The sequence below is a fragment of the Chlorocebus sabaeus genome, chromosome 3 (assembly GCF_047675955.1).
Source record: "Chlorocebus sabaeus isolate Y175 chromosome 3, mChlSab1.0.hap1, whole genome shotgun sequence".
NCBI classification, from domain to species: Eukaryota; Metazoa; Chordata; class Mammalia; order Primates; family Cercopithecidae; genus Chlorocebus; species Chlorocebus sabaeus.
In genome coordinates this window covers 38,890,645-38,906,223 of record NC_132906.1, presented here as the reverse complement: position 1 = coordinate 38,906,223, position 15,579 = coordinate 38,890,645, and the positions used below count along the sequence as shown (strand labels likewise).

At 37.0% G+C, this 15,579-nt stretch overlaps 1 pseudogene; it reads left to right on the top strand.

Moving 5' to 3' along the window:
* Window positions 1–15,579, top strand: part of LOC103214517 (eukaryotic initiation factor 4A-I-like) — a 47,201-nt pseudogene that overhangs the window by 17,114 nt on the left and 14,508 nt on the right.

The following is a 15,579-nucleotide window of genomic DNA, read 5'->3' as shown; positions in this document are numbered from 1 at the left end:
TGTCCACATAAAGGAAGAGCCTCTCAGGGAACACTGGGGTGTCGCATCACAATCAGCCGGCTCAATCTCAGTTCCCACACACTCCCACAGAGCTCAGGGCATGCAGGTGACATTTACAGGCTGAAATAGGAGCACAGGTGAGAGATTAATCAGTTCTGGGGCAGGGCTGTGGTGTGACAAAAGCATGGCCCCTCTGCATTGAAAAGGGAAGTGAAAATATTAAAGTAAGTTGACCAAATGAGGCACGGTTAATAGAAAAGATTTATTCCTCTGCTTATTCAATTTCTGTATACCAGAGACTTGGTGTTAGGAATATAATAGCGGAGGAATAAACACATGATGTTGCCATCAGGGGATTTAAAGTCTAGGTGTAGAAATAGAAAACAAACAATTAAATTGATAAACAAGGTTATTTTGGATCAAGGAGAAACCAATAAAGAAAGCAAGGTGCTGTGATCAAGAATGAGGCCTGCATCCACGCACAGCTCTGCTCGTGAGTTGCTTCCATCCTGAGTTTCAAGCTGTTAGCAGGCAGGGGGCCTAAGTTATCTTTTCTCGTGACCTGATTTCCTTTGGGAAGGGATCTTTGAGAACACGTTTTCCCTGTGGTAACTAGGGGAAAGAAGTAAATGTGGGAGACAGGGAGGTGTATGTTTTCTGCGAGAGCCCAGAAACTGACCACCGAACCCTAAGGTTCAGTGACCACTCTGCCACTTACTACCTCTGTGACATTGAATATTTTATAAAATCCAGATTTCTTAAGATTTGGTGTTATGGATATCTGTCATAGAGTTGTTTTGAAGGTAAATATATGTAAAAAAATGTCCACAGTATCAGTCCTGGAGCAGGGCTCTTGTGTGCCAAGCATGGCCCCTCTGGATTGAAAAGGAAAGTGAAAATATTAAAGTTGCCCAAATGAGTCACAGATAATAGAAAAGATTTGTTTGTACATAGAATCTTAGCTTCTTAGCAGCAATGTGAGTGGCACTGCTTGTGTGCCACATTAGAAGAGGGAGATTCAGAGTGAGGGAGGGGCATGGAGCCCTTCCACGTGGAACCAGTGTGGCTGTGATTCAGAGTAATCAAGGCATGCAGCACTGTGAGCAGCTGGAACACCACCCTGGGCACAGCCAGCGCTGTTGTGGCCACCCTGGGACTCCACTGACAGCTGTGCCCAGAGAACAGCACCTAGGGAGTGAAGGAAATGACAAGAGGGAGGGCTGCCATGAGCTTCTGTTAAACAGCACCTCTCCTTCCAACCTGTCAGGGCTGCGATTTTGACAGGAGGGTGCTCATACCATAAAGAGGCAAAACACAGGAAAGAAATTTGAATTTAACACAAAATTACCATTTGTTATGGTTGTGTCCCCCAAAGTTCATGTGTTAGAGACTTAATCCCCAATGCAACAGTGTTGAGAGGTAGGAACTTTAAGAGGAGACTGCATCACAAGGGATCTGCCCTTAGAATAAATTAATGTTACTACCACAGGAGTGGGGTTTTTTTTAGCCACAAGAGTGGGTTTGTTCTAAAAGCAGGTTCAGACCGGGCAAGGTGACTCATACCTGTAATCCTGGCACTTTGGGAGGCTGAGGCAGGCAAATCACTTGAGGTCAGGAGTTTCAGACCAGCCTGGCAAACATAGTGAAGCCCCATCTCTACTAAAAATATAAAAATTAGCCAGGCGTGGTAGTGCACGCCTGTAATCCTAGCTTCTCGGGAGGCTGAGGCAGGAGAATCACTTGAAACCAGGAGGCGGAGGTTGCAGTGAACCTAGATCACGCCACTGCACTCCAGCCTGGGTGACAGAGTGAGAGTCAGACTAAAAAAAAAATAAAATAAAGTAACAAAAAATAAATAAAAGCAGGTTCAACCCCCTCTTGACCTCTCTCACCTTCTCTCACCCTCCCTCACCCCTGTGATGGCTTTTTCCATGTTATGACACAGTGAGAAGACCCTCACCAGATGCTGGCTGGCCCCTCAATCTTGGACTTCCCAGCCTCCAGAACTGTGAGAAATAAATTTATTTTCTTTATAAATTACCCAGTGTCTGTTATTCTGTAATATCAGCACAAAACAAACTGAGATGCCAGTATTATGTGCCTGGCCAGTATTAGTCACTGTCGTAGACTTTTTTGTACATATATTAACTTTCAAAACAACCCTATGATAGACATCAATAACTCCATATTTTAGATAAGAAATCTGGGATTCATAAAATCACCCAGAATCACAGAGCTATTAAGTGGCAGGGCAAATATTCAAACTGAAGCTTTCTGCCTTCAACACTAGGGTGTGAAAGAGTCTGAAAGTGTTTTTAAAAGTAGTAACACAACATCATTAGAAGTTCTCCTTTATTTAAGACCCATACTTCCAGCCTCTGTCAGCTCTCAACATATACCTTAAACATTCAAAAATTAAACAATAATGATTTATTATTTTTTCTCCCTCACTCCCTGGTCTCTCTCCTCTCCCCTGCATTCAATGAGGATCAAGGCTTTGGTCTGAGTTCACTTTCCATTTTAATTGCCTTTCACAGAATAGATGGTTATAAAACGTAACAGATAGATGTGCATATTTTCTGGTCTGGCTCTATCTATCAAGAAGCCACTTCTCACCGTGTGGCCACTTGACTCAGCCTACAAAGGGTATGCAATTACTTTTACCTTCCATGAGATCCAAAGGTCCCTACATGAGTAAAATCTAAATAAAAATTTCTCTATTTGTCTTGTTTCCTCAATCTTTTCTGATTTTTTTTTAACACTTGGTTGTTTGCTCGGTATCTAAAGTACCCCATGCCATTTCTGTGTTAATACCTTTAAGGTCTGAACTTGAGCTTAAGGATGTCATTAAGAATGCACTTCTTGCTACAACCGTATTTTATATTCCCCTAACAAGTCTGAAGTTTTGAATACAAAGGATTATAGACATTACCAAGTTATTTTTAAAGATTGCATTTATATTATTCACAGTATTTTTGCCAGAAACACATCTTACAATGCAGAGAAACTGGAGATTATATTAAGACAGTTATTACAAAAAAGGCTGAATGTTACATAAAAGGAAAATGTCAATTTGCAGTTGATTTTTCGTAGTTGCATCATGTTTCTACACTTGATGCCTGATACTTATAATGTATTCCCTTGCTCCTGTGTAATAGATTTATGGATGATGGTGATGATAAGCATCATAAACATCAGATAAATGACTGAATACCAGAGGGATAAAAAATTGTTGGTTAAGAATTAGTATATACAGCACAATTCACAATACCAAAGACATGGAATCAACCCAAATGCCCATCAATGATAGACTGGATAAAAAAAAAAATGTGGTACATACACACCATGGAATACTATGTAGCCATAAAAAAGGAATGAGATCATGTCCTTAGCAGGGACATGGATGGAGCCGGAAGCCATAATCCTCAGCAAACCAGTGCAGGAACAGAAAACCAAACACTGCATATTCTCACTTACAAGTGAGAGCTGAACCATGAGAACACATGAACACTGGGAGGGGAACAACACACTGGGGCCTGTTAGGTGGGCAGGGGAGGGTGAACATCATGATAAATTGCTAATGCATGTAAGGCTTAATACCTGGGTGAGGGGTTGATGAGTGCAGCAAACCACCACAGCACACGTTTACCTATGTAACAAACCTGCATGTCCTTCACATGTATCCTGGAACTTAAACTTAAATTTTTTAAAAACAGAATTAGTATAAAGACATAAGAACAGGGCAAATCCTCCATCTTCAGGAGAATGTGTTGAACCAACATACCAGATCATCACCAGTAAACACCTATTTGTCACAAGAGACTCATCCTGAAATTAGCAATGTTTGCTTTTCTTTAAATACTTGAAAATCATTTCAAAAGTCTGAGTGGATTAGTAGCAGCTAGTACATTTGCAAAAAGTTCTTAGAAGGAAAGATAATATAAACAGAATTGACTCAGGAGTTGAACAAAAGCAATAAAAGCTTTTCTGGGAAAGTCAGTCATGTGCCATCTCCAGAAATGTTGTACATATCTCAATGTGAGCATGCCCCTGGAAGCTGATGCATTGAGGCAAAATGTATGCAAACAACCCAAGGTCTATATTTTGGGACAGTTAACTCATACACTGGGCAGCCAGCGGCCACAAGACTCAGAACCTGACTCCAGCTGACATTCAAGGCAATCACTTAGCTCCTCTCTCGCCTTCATCCCTCATGTGCAACCCTAAGGAATTTCAGGCCTACCTTAGTCCATTAACTTCCTTACCTCCTGCTTCCTTAGTCATGGATGTAGAATTAGGCAGAAGTCCCTACAGTATATACAGATACATATGTATATATGTGTGTGTGTGTTTATATATATGTATATCCATGCAAAATACATTTTATAAATGCTTATGTTTTAGAAGTGATACCTATAAATATGTAAGTATAGATATATATACTAAAAGTATATTTTAGTATTCAGTTAACATGTGCATAATTATAATAGTTTGAGTTTAAAAAGCAGCTAATACCTGTCATGTTCTTTTCAGAATGTCAGGTATTAGTAAAGTCAGCAGTTCTGCGAACATGCTGTTTCTGCTGTTAGTTTTATGGCTACTTTACCTGCAGAAAAGTGGCTGGCACAAAGTGAAAGCTCAAGAAACACTAGATCAAAAGGAATGGCATAGGGGAAACACTAGACTTGCAGATAGAATGTCTACATTCAAGTTTGAACTAATTCCCTTCAAATCTTTCCGAAATGTAAAATGGGAATAATATTCCCTCACTTGGCTCTACTTTCCCCATAGAGATCTCCGTGATAGTAACAGTTTCAGTAACAGTAATTATATCTGTAGAACTGGCTTCAGTAGAAGGAACAGTAGTAATAAATGGAAATTATCTTTACTATAAACATTATATTGGAATGGATTCATTGATTCATTCATTCCATTGTACCAGGAACTACATAATTGGCTAGATACACAGAGAGAAGACAGAATTACTATCCCAGGTAGGGAGGGTCATCACCTAGCTGGGGAAAAACATATTGCATGACAATGAGATAAATGTTTGTACACATGGATTTACCTGAATGTTTTCTCTTTGTTTCTTGTCAATGTAAAATGTTCCACCATAATTTTCTGGGAAATACAACTAGCCTTTTTAACGTATCCTTTTTTCTTACCATCTAAACTGGAACAAGTTTCTTTTCTTGGATAACTGTTACTTCCTCTCTTATTAACCTAGGTCTTCTTTTTAACAAACTTTTCATTGATTCACTTGGTATGTACCAGACACTTTGCTAAAGCTCAGATTTCAAAGATAAAAGAGTCCTACTTTCAAGCAAAGAATTTTCCCCATTTTCGGGAAAGCAATAAAAAAATCCAAAGTGACCACTTTGAAGATAGTTACAAGCTCACTTTGTGAATGAAGTCTCAGTATCGAGGGTAACGTGCTAGGATATCTAAGACTTACCTTCAAATAGTATAGCAAAAAAACATGTATTTATGCATAGTGAGAGAAAGCAAAGAAAATTTATAACAGTTGAATGCAACAAATATAAGTTCATTGTTTTATTACTTCAATTTTTCTGTATATTTGAAATATTTTCTTATAAAAAGTGGAGGAAATGAACAAAAGATTCAATAGAGTCAGATTACTTTGGGTTACAGTCTGGTTCCAGAACTGTCCAGCATTATGAGCTGGACCTCATATGAGTTATTAACCTCCCAAGATCTCAGTCTTCTCATTGTTAAATGAGATTTTACATGCCAGAGTGGGTTCTTCTGCACATTAAATTAGATAATTCATGTAAAACATGTAACACAGTCCTGATGCTTAAAAGAATAAAACAAATATTAACTACTATTATTTTATTTGTAAAAGAATACTTCAGCCAGGCATGGTGGCTCACGCCTGTAATCCCAGCACTTTGGGAGGCTGAGGCAGGTGGCTCACAAAGTCAGGAGTTTGAGACTAGCCTGGCCAAGATGGTGAAACCCTGTCTCTACTAAAAATACAAAAGTTAGCCGCGGTGGTGGTGGGCACCTGTGGTCCCAGCTACTCGGGGGACTGAGGCAGGAGAATTGCTTAAACCCAGGAGGCAGAGGTTGCCATGAGCTGAGATCATGCCACTGCACTCTAGCCTGGGTGACAGAACAAGACTCCATCTCAAAAAAAAATCTGAGGCCGGGCGCGGTGGCTCAAGCCTGTAATCCCAGCACTTTGGGAGGCCGAGACGGGCGGATCACGAGGTCAAGAGATCGAGACCATCCTGGTTAACACGGTGAAACCCCGTCTCCACTAAAAAATACAAAAAACTAGCCGGGCGTGATGGCGAGCGCCTGCAGTCCCAGCTACTCGGGAGGCTGAGGCAGGAGAATGGCGTGAACCCGGAAGGCGGAGCTTGCAGTGAGCTGAGATCTGGCCACTGCACTCCAGCCTGGGCGACAGAGCGAGACTCTGCCTCAAAAAAAAAAAAAAATCTGTGAAATGATGTGGAATTTAAAATATGGAGATCAGGAAGATGGCATTTCCAGGAATAGTAGAAAGTGTATTTCCCGAGAGGTAGGCAAGCTTTGGAGCAACATGGCTCTGAGGGTATATACTAATCTCTGGTGGTTTTAATCCAGAGTTCTAAAGGGTCCCATGACTGGGGAGGACAAGAGACCAAGCTTGGGGCTTAGAGAGTACAAAATTTTAGATCAGAGACAACTGAGTGAAGCTGGGGCTTTTGTAAAGTGACATCATCAATAAGCAATCTAAAGAAAAGCCCTGTTGGACAATGGGAGATAGGGAAGATTCTTGCTTATATCCACCTACCTAGTGAGTCAAGTGAGGCTCTGGGTGGAGCCCATATTCACAGGCATTTAGAACCAGAAGTTTTATTTCTGTGTAGTTGAAAGTCTATTTGAAAATGAACTCAAGTTAGTAGCATCCTCTAGCATCTGGCAGAAGCAAACACAATCCTAAGGAAGGGAAGGCACATTAAGTCCAAACTTCAAAAAACTCCTAGATTCCATGGAACATAAATTCACAATCAAAACTAATAAAATGCATAAGGACCAAGGAAACATGGACAGAAGTCAACCAAAACAACCAGCTACAGAATCAGACTCACAAAACTTGTTAAAATAAATTTAATAAGCTTGTTAAAATAAATTCATTTTAAGAATTAGAGGTATTAAAAGTATGACAGTAGAACAAGATACTACAGAAATACCCAGACTTTTGAAAGAACACAAAGTTTTACCGCTAGAAGCGAAAATCTAAAAAATGAAAAATGTTACAAATTAAATGGAGATGCAGCATAAAAACTAATGAACTGAAACAGATCTGAAAAAATTACCTAGAACTTAATATAGACAACTAAAGAAGTAGAAAGTATAAAATTTCAGATGGAAAGAATAAAAGGAGTGGATATTGGCAATATTCAAAGAGAAAACGACTGGAAAGTTCCCATAATTAATAAGATGAATCCTTAGACTCAGAAACAATGTATTGTAAGCAAAAATAAGAAATAAATCTACATTATATTGTAACTGCAGAACATCAGAGACAACAAGACTATCATTTAAAATTTCAACAATGGAAGCCAGACGAGAGTGGAATTATATATTTAATGCTAGATGAAAATAACAAAGAATTATAATAAGAAAACTATACAGCTCTTATAGATTTATAACTAAAAATAAAATAATTAAGGTAAGAAAACTTTTTCAAAAAAGTCAGATGAGAAAAAAATTGGGAGTATTTATGCCAACAGAAACACCAAGAAATTTCCAAAAGAGTAATACTCCATGGCATCTACGCCTATGGTTTTGAGAAGCCTTCATCATCCAGCAGCGAATCATTCTACCTTGTATGAAGGGTTATGATGTGATCACTCAAGCCCATTCTGGGACTGGGAAAATGGCCACATTTGCCATATCGACTCTGCAGCAGATTGAATTAGATCTAAAGGACACCAAGGACACCTGGGCCTTGGTCCTAGCACCCGCTCGAGAATCGGCTCAGCAGATACAGAAGGCGGTCATGACACTAGGAGACTACATGGGTGCCTCCTGTCATGCCTGTATTGAGGGTACCTACATGTGTGCTGAGGTGTAGAAACAGCAGATGGAAGCTCCCCATATCATCGTGGGTACCCCTGGCCATGTGTTTGTATGCTTAACTGGAGATACCTGTCTCCCAAATACATCAAGGTGTTTGTGCTGGATGAAGCTGATGAAATGTTAAGACATGGATTCAAGGACCAGATCTATGACATATTCGAAAAGCTCAACAGCAGCACCCAGGTTGTTTTGCCGTCAGCTACAATGTCTTCTGATGTGCTTGAGGTGACCAAGAAGTTCATAAGGGACCCCATTCGGATTCTTGTTAAGGAAGAGTTGACCTTGAAGGGTATCTGCCCATTCTACGTCAACATGGAACGAGAGGTAGAAGCTGGACATACTGTGTGACTTGTATACTTGTATATAAACCCTGACTGCCACCCAGGCAGTCATCTTCATCAACACCCAAAGGAAGATAGACTGGCTCACTGAGAAGATGCACACTCGAGATTTCACTGTCTCTGCCATGCGTGGAGATATGGACCAAAAGGAATGTGATGTGATCAGAGGGAGTTTCATTCTGGCTCCCGCAGAGTATTGATTACCACTGACCTGGGCCGGGAGATATTGATATGCAACAGCTTTCTTTAGTCATTAAATGTGACCTTCCCACCAACAGGGAAAACTATATCCACAGAATCAGTTGAGGTAGATGGTTTGACCATAAGGATGTGGCTATTAACACGGTGACAGAAGAAGACAAGAGGACTCTGAGACATCGGGACCTTCTACAACACCTCCATTGAGGAAATGCCCCTCAATGTGGCTGACCTCATCTTGGGGGCTGTCCTGCTACCTAGCCCCAGCCAGCGTTCAATCTTGGGGGCTGAGGAACAGCAGGAGGGTGTAAGGAAGGGAGCCAAGGAATGGACATCTTGTCATTTTTTCTTTAAATGTCACTTTTTGAGGCAAAAGAAAAAAGTTTTAAAACATTAAACACATAAATTTATAACCATGTTTGTGGGCAAAAATAAACAATATTATAAAAATTAATCTTTCCAATATATTCTGTAGATTCAGTGCAACTGCAGTAAAAGTCTACCAGTGCATTTTCTGAAATTTGCAAATGTGATTCTGAAATTTAAATAAATAAAATTTCTATAAATTTTATCTAAAATTTATATAGAAGATCAATGATCTAAGACTATCTAAAACACCCCTAACAGAAAAAAAAATTGAAATGTTTGTCCCCCCGGATATTTATTTAGTATAAACCTGTAGTAATTTAGTCACCATGATACTGATACAAGAAACAAGCTAATGAAACTGAATAGAGAGCCCAGAAATAGGCCATGTGTATGTTAATACCTGATACAAAACAGTGCTACCCACTACAGCTAATGAGGAAAGAATGGACTGAAAAACAAATGATTGCAACTCATATGGGGAGAAAAATTGATTCAAATACCCACTTTACTAGTCACAAAAATCAGTTACAGGTGGATCAAGAACTTAAACATAAAAGGTACAACTTTTAGGAAAAAATATCAGGGGATATCTTATGGCTTCAGTGTAAGGTAGAATTTTGCTTAAAAGACTCAAAAACTGCAAACTGAAGAAAAAGGAAGAGTGAATCAAACTGCATTTATAAGAATTTCATTCCAAAAAGCTGACAACTCACAGACACACACACACACACACACATATCTCCCAAAAAGGCAGTGAAAAACAAGCCACAGACTATAAGATACTTGCAACATCTGTAATTGTTAAAAGCTTAGTATCCAGAATATATACAGAATGCCCGCAAATTACTAAGAATAAGACAAATTACCCTATATTAAAAAATGGTCAAAATATATTAGCAGGCATATCAGAAAAGGAAGCACAAGTGGCCATTAAACATGTAAAAGAAATTCACACTTTATTAATCAAGAAAAAGCAAAGTAAAACCACAATAGTACATCATTTTATTCTAATGAAATTGATAAAAATGTAAACGCACTGGCTAAGATGTAAAACAAAAGAAATTTGAAGACATTATTAGCTCAAGTTTAGGTCAATACAATTTGTAAAATATTTTGGCATTATCTTTTAAAGTTGAATATATGCATGCCTCACGATTATGCCATTTTATTTGCATATGAATCTTAGAGAAGCTGCTATATATGTTCACCAAGATATACCTAAAAATGTTCATAAGAGTATTATTTGCAATACCAAAAAACTGAAAACACAACTGTACAAGAGTAGAATGAAAAAATGAATTGTGTTACATTTATGCAACAGTATATGACACAGCAGTAAAAGTAAATAAACCACACCTACATTCATCAATATAGGTGAATCTCAAAAGTTATGTTGAGGGAAGAAAGCTAAACATAAGAATATATATAGTGTGATTCCATTTACACACGGGTCAAAAATATAATCAGACTACTATTACTCAGGAAATCATACCTATGTTGTAAATGCATTTTTAAAAAGTAAGCCAAGATATTAGCAAAATTGCAGAATAGGAAGCTCTAAACTTTCCTTTTCCCCATAGACACATCAATTTTAAAGCAATACATGGATCAATTCCCATTGTGAGAAATCAAGAAGCTAGTTGACACTACAGCGAGCTTCAGATTAGAACAAGCAAAAGAAAGAATCACCAAACTAAAAGATGGGTCATTTAATATTATCTAGTCAGAGAAGCAAAAGAGCTTGAGGGACTTAAAAGACATCATCAACTGGACCATAAAAAGTACAGGAGTTTCAGAAAGAGAAAAGAGAACGAACCAGAAGCTTATTCAAATGAAATAATGACTGAAGACAACCCAAATCTTAAGAAATTGATCTAGATTTATGAAGTACAAAATATCCAAAATGAGATAAATCTAAAAGAAATCCACACCAGAACATGTTATAATTGAATTACCAAAAGTCAAACACAAAGAATTTTGAAGGAAGCAATAGAAAAGCAACTTTTACATCCATGAGAACCTTCAAAAGAATATCAACAAACTTTTCAGCAGAAACCTTGCAGTCCATGAGACAGTGGAATGATATACTTAAAATGCTTGAAAAAACTTGCCAATCAAAAAGAATATACCTGGCAAAACTATCCTTTAAAAATGAAAGGGATATAAAGACTTTGCCAGACAAACAAAAGCTGAGGAAGTGCATCACCACTAGACCCGCCTTATAACTAGAAACACAATAACACAAAGAACGTGTAAAACACACTGGTAAAAGCAAATATATAAACCTATACAGAATCCTATATTACTGTAACAGTAGTGAATAAGTTCCTTTTTTTTTTTTTTTTTTTTTTTTTTTTTTTTAAAGACAGAGTTTTGCTCTCGTTGTCCAGGCTGGAGTACAGTGGTGTGATCTCGGCTCTCTGCCCATCTTCCAGGTTCAAGTGATTCTCCTGCCTCAGCCTCCCAAGTAGCTGGGATTACAGGCACCCACCACCAACACAGGTAATTGTTTGTATTTTTAGTAGAGATGGGGTTTCACCACATTGGCCAGGCTGGTCTCAAATCCCTGACCTCAGGTGATCCACCTGCCTTGACCTCCCAAAATGCTGGATTATAGACATGGGCCACCATGCCTAGCCAAGTCACTTTTAATTCTAGTATAAAAGGTAAAGATAAAAGTATTAAAATAACTATAGTTTTAAAATATGTTAATGAATACAAAGCATAAATAAATGTAAGTAGAGACATCAATAACAAAGTGTAGTGGGGTGAGAAGTAAAAATATAGAGTTATTGTATGCAATTGAAGTTATCAGCTTAAAATAGACTGTTCTATTTTAAGTTCAGTTCTTTCCTATAAATGACTTTAAATATAAATAAGTTAAATTCCGTAATCATGTAGAATAGGTGAATGATTAAAAAAAAAAAAAAAAAAAACAAGATCCAACTATATACTATCTACAAGAGACTCACTTTAGATTTATGGACCAATACAGGATGAAAATGAAGGGATGGAAAAAGATGTTTCATAAAAATCATCTAAAATTGAGCAGGAGTGATTATATTAGTATCAGAAAAAAATAGACTAAGTCAGAAACTATCACAAAGAAAGACACTATATTACAAAATTGTCAGTTTTCTAGGATAATATTACAATTATAAATATATAGAAACCTGACATTAACACACTTAAATGTATAAAGAAAACACTGGCAGAAATGAAGGGAAAAATAGATGGCAATATAAAAGTAGAGACTTCAATGCCCCACTCTCAATAAAAACATCCAATCAAAAAACCAGTAAGGAAACAACACACTTGAACTATTGCTTTAGACCAAAGGAATCTAATAGACATATATAGTGCTTTCCACTCAATGGCAGCAGACACCCTTCTTCTCAAGTGCACATGGATCTTTCTCTAGGAAAAATTATGTCTCAAATATATATTAAACTTAAAAAGATTAAAATACCAAGGATCTCTTCTTACCCACAATGGACTAAAACTACAAATCAATAGAAGAAAAATTGAAAAATACAAAAATATGTGGAAATAGAACAACACACACTCAAACTACCAGTGGGTCAGAAAATAAATCAAAAGGAAAATTAGAAAATATCTTGAGACAAAGAAATCACAACATATCAAAACCCATGGGATGCAGCAAAACAGTGAGAGAGAAGTTTATAGCAATAAATGTACATACAGACAATGAAATGGAAGAAACAGCCCAGGAATAAATCCACGTATATAGTCAACTGATTTTCAACAAAAGAGCCAAGAATATACAATGGGAAAAGGACAGTCTTCTCAATGAAGGAAGCTGGAAAAACTAGATATCCATTAAAAGAAAAAAAAAGAATGAACTCCAAATAACCTAACTTTATGTTTGAGGGAACTAGGCAGGGAGAAGGAACAAACTAAGCCCAAAAGTAGCAGATAGAAAAATAATAAATATTACACAGGAATTTATGAGAATAGAGAAACAATAGAAAAAAATCAATGAAACTAAGTTTTTTGAAAAGATAAAATTGACAAATCTTTAGACTAAGAAAAAATTCAAATAAAATCAGAAATAAGAGAGGAGACATTACAACTTATGTTACAGAAATAAAAAGGATCGTAAGAAACTACTATGAACAATTATATACCAAACAACTGGATAATCTAGAAGAAATGGTAAATTCCTAGAAACATACGACCTACCAATACTGAGTCATGATAGAAAATCTGAACAGATCTATAACAGAAAGAATCTGAACAGATCTATGTAAGGAGATCGAATATGTAATTTTTTTTAAAAAGCCTCCCAATAAAGAAAAGCCAAGGATCAAGAACAAAGCAAGGATGCCCACTCTTACCACTTATAGTCAACATAGTATTAGAAGTCTTAACCAGAGTAATTACACAAGTAATAAAAACCATCTAAATCAGAAATGAAGGAATAGAATTATTTCTGTGTGCAGATAACGTGATCTTATATATAGGAAACCTCAGAGACTTCATACACACACACACATGCTCACACATATGCACACACATTCATACACATGTTATAACCAATAAGTGAACTCAGTAAAGTTGCAAGGTATAAAATCAATATATAAAAATCAGTTGTGTTTCTATATAGTAACAATAAACTGCAAAAGAATTAACAGAAACAATCCCATTTACAATAGCATCAAAGGAATAAAATAGGAATAAATTTAAAGGGTTGAAAGACATATACTGACTACAAAACATTGTGAGATAAAGAAGACAAAAAATGAAAAGACATTCTGTGTTCATGAACTGGAAGACTTAAGTGTTCATATTAACCAAAGCAATCTACAGATTCAATGTAATCTATATCAAAATCTTAATGGTAGTTTTCATAGAAATAAAAAAAAATTCTAAAATCCTTATGGAACCACAAATGAGTAGCCAAAACAATCTTGAAAAAGAACAAAGCTAGAGAAATCATACTTCCTGATTTCAAAATATGTAACAAAGCTATAGTTATTTTTCAATATGGTACTGACTTACAGACACATAGACCAATGAAACAGAAGACAGCACCCAGAAATAAATCCACATAGATATTGTCAACTGATCTTCAACAAAAGAGCTAAGAATGCTCAATGGAAAAAGAATTTTTTTTTTTTTGAGGTGGAGTTTCATTCTTGTTGCCCAGGCTGGAGTGCAATGGCGCGATCTCAGCCCACCGCAACCTCTGCCTCCCAGGTTCAAGTGATTCTCCTGCCTCAGCCTCCCAAGTAGCTAGGATTACAGGCATGTACCATCACGCCCAGCTAATTTTTTTGTATTTTTAGTAGAGATGGGATTTCTCCATGTTGGTTTGGCTGGTCTCAAACTCTCGACTTTAGGCGATCCGCTCGCCTCAGCCTTCCAAAGTGTTGGGATTACAAGGGTGAGCCACCGCATCTGGCTGATGAAAGGATAGTCTTAACAAATGGAGTTGAGAAAACTAGAAGTCCATATGCAAGAGAATGAAATGGAACCCTTATCTTACAACATATACAAATATCAACTCAAAATGGATTAAAGATTAAATGTGAGACCTGAAACTGTAAAACGATTATGAGTCATAAGGGTAATGATTCATAATATTGGTTTTTTGGATATGACTCCAAAAGCACAGGCAACAAAAACAAAAATAGACAAATGGGATTACATCAAACTAAAAAGCTCTGCACAGGCAAAGAAACAACCAACAGAGTGAAGAGAACACCTATGGAATGGGAGAAAATTTTTGCAAACCATACATCTGATAAAGGGTTCATATCAAACAGATATGAAGAATTCAAACAATACAAGGAAACAGTTTTTTAAATGGGTAAAAAAAAAACCAGAATACACATTTCTCAAAAGAAGATATACAAATGGCCAACAGGTATATGAAAAAATGCTCAATATCACTCTATCAGCAAAATATAAATTAAAATCACAATGAAGTATCACTTCAAATCTGCTAGGATGATTATTCTAAAAAAACACATACAGAAAAAAGATAACAAGTGTTGATAAGGATGTGGAGAAAAAGGACCATGGTACACTGTAGGTATGTCAATTAGTACAGCCATTATGAAAAACAGTATCAAGGTTGCTCCAAAAACTGAAAATAGAACTACCCATTTAATCCAGTAATTTCACTTCTGGGTATACATCCAAAGGATATAAAATATGTCAAAGAGATATCTGCACCCCAGTGTTCACTGCAGCATTATTTGCAATAGCCAAGATACAAGAGCAATCTAAGTGTCCATCAGTGGATGAATGGATAAAGAGAATATGTTGTATATGTACACAATCGAATACTACTCAGTCTTTAAAAAGAAGGAAATTCTGTCATTTGCAACAACATAAATAAATTTGGAGGACATCCTGTTAAGCAAAATAAGCCAGATGCAGAAGAACAAATATTGCATGTTCTCAATAGTGGAATCTAAAAAAGTTGAACTCACAGAAGCAGGGAGTAAAATGGTGGTTACCAGGGGCAGAAGTGGAGGGAAGGAGAGGTTGGGAAGATGTTGCTCAAAGGATACAAAATTTCAGTTAGATAGGAGGAATAAGTTCA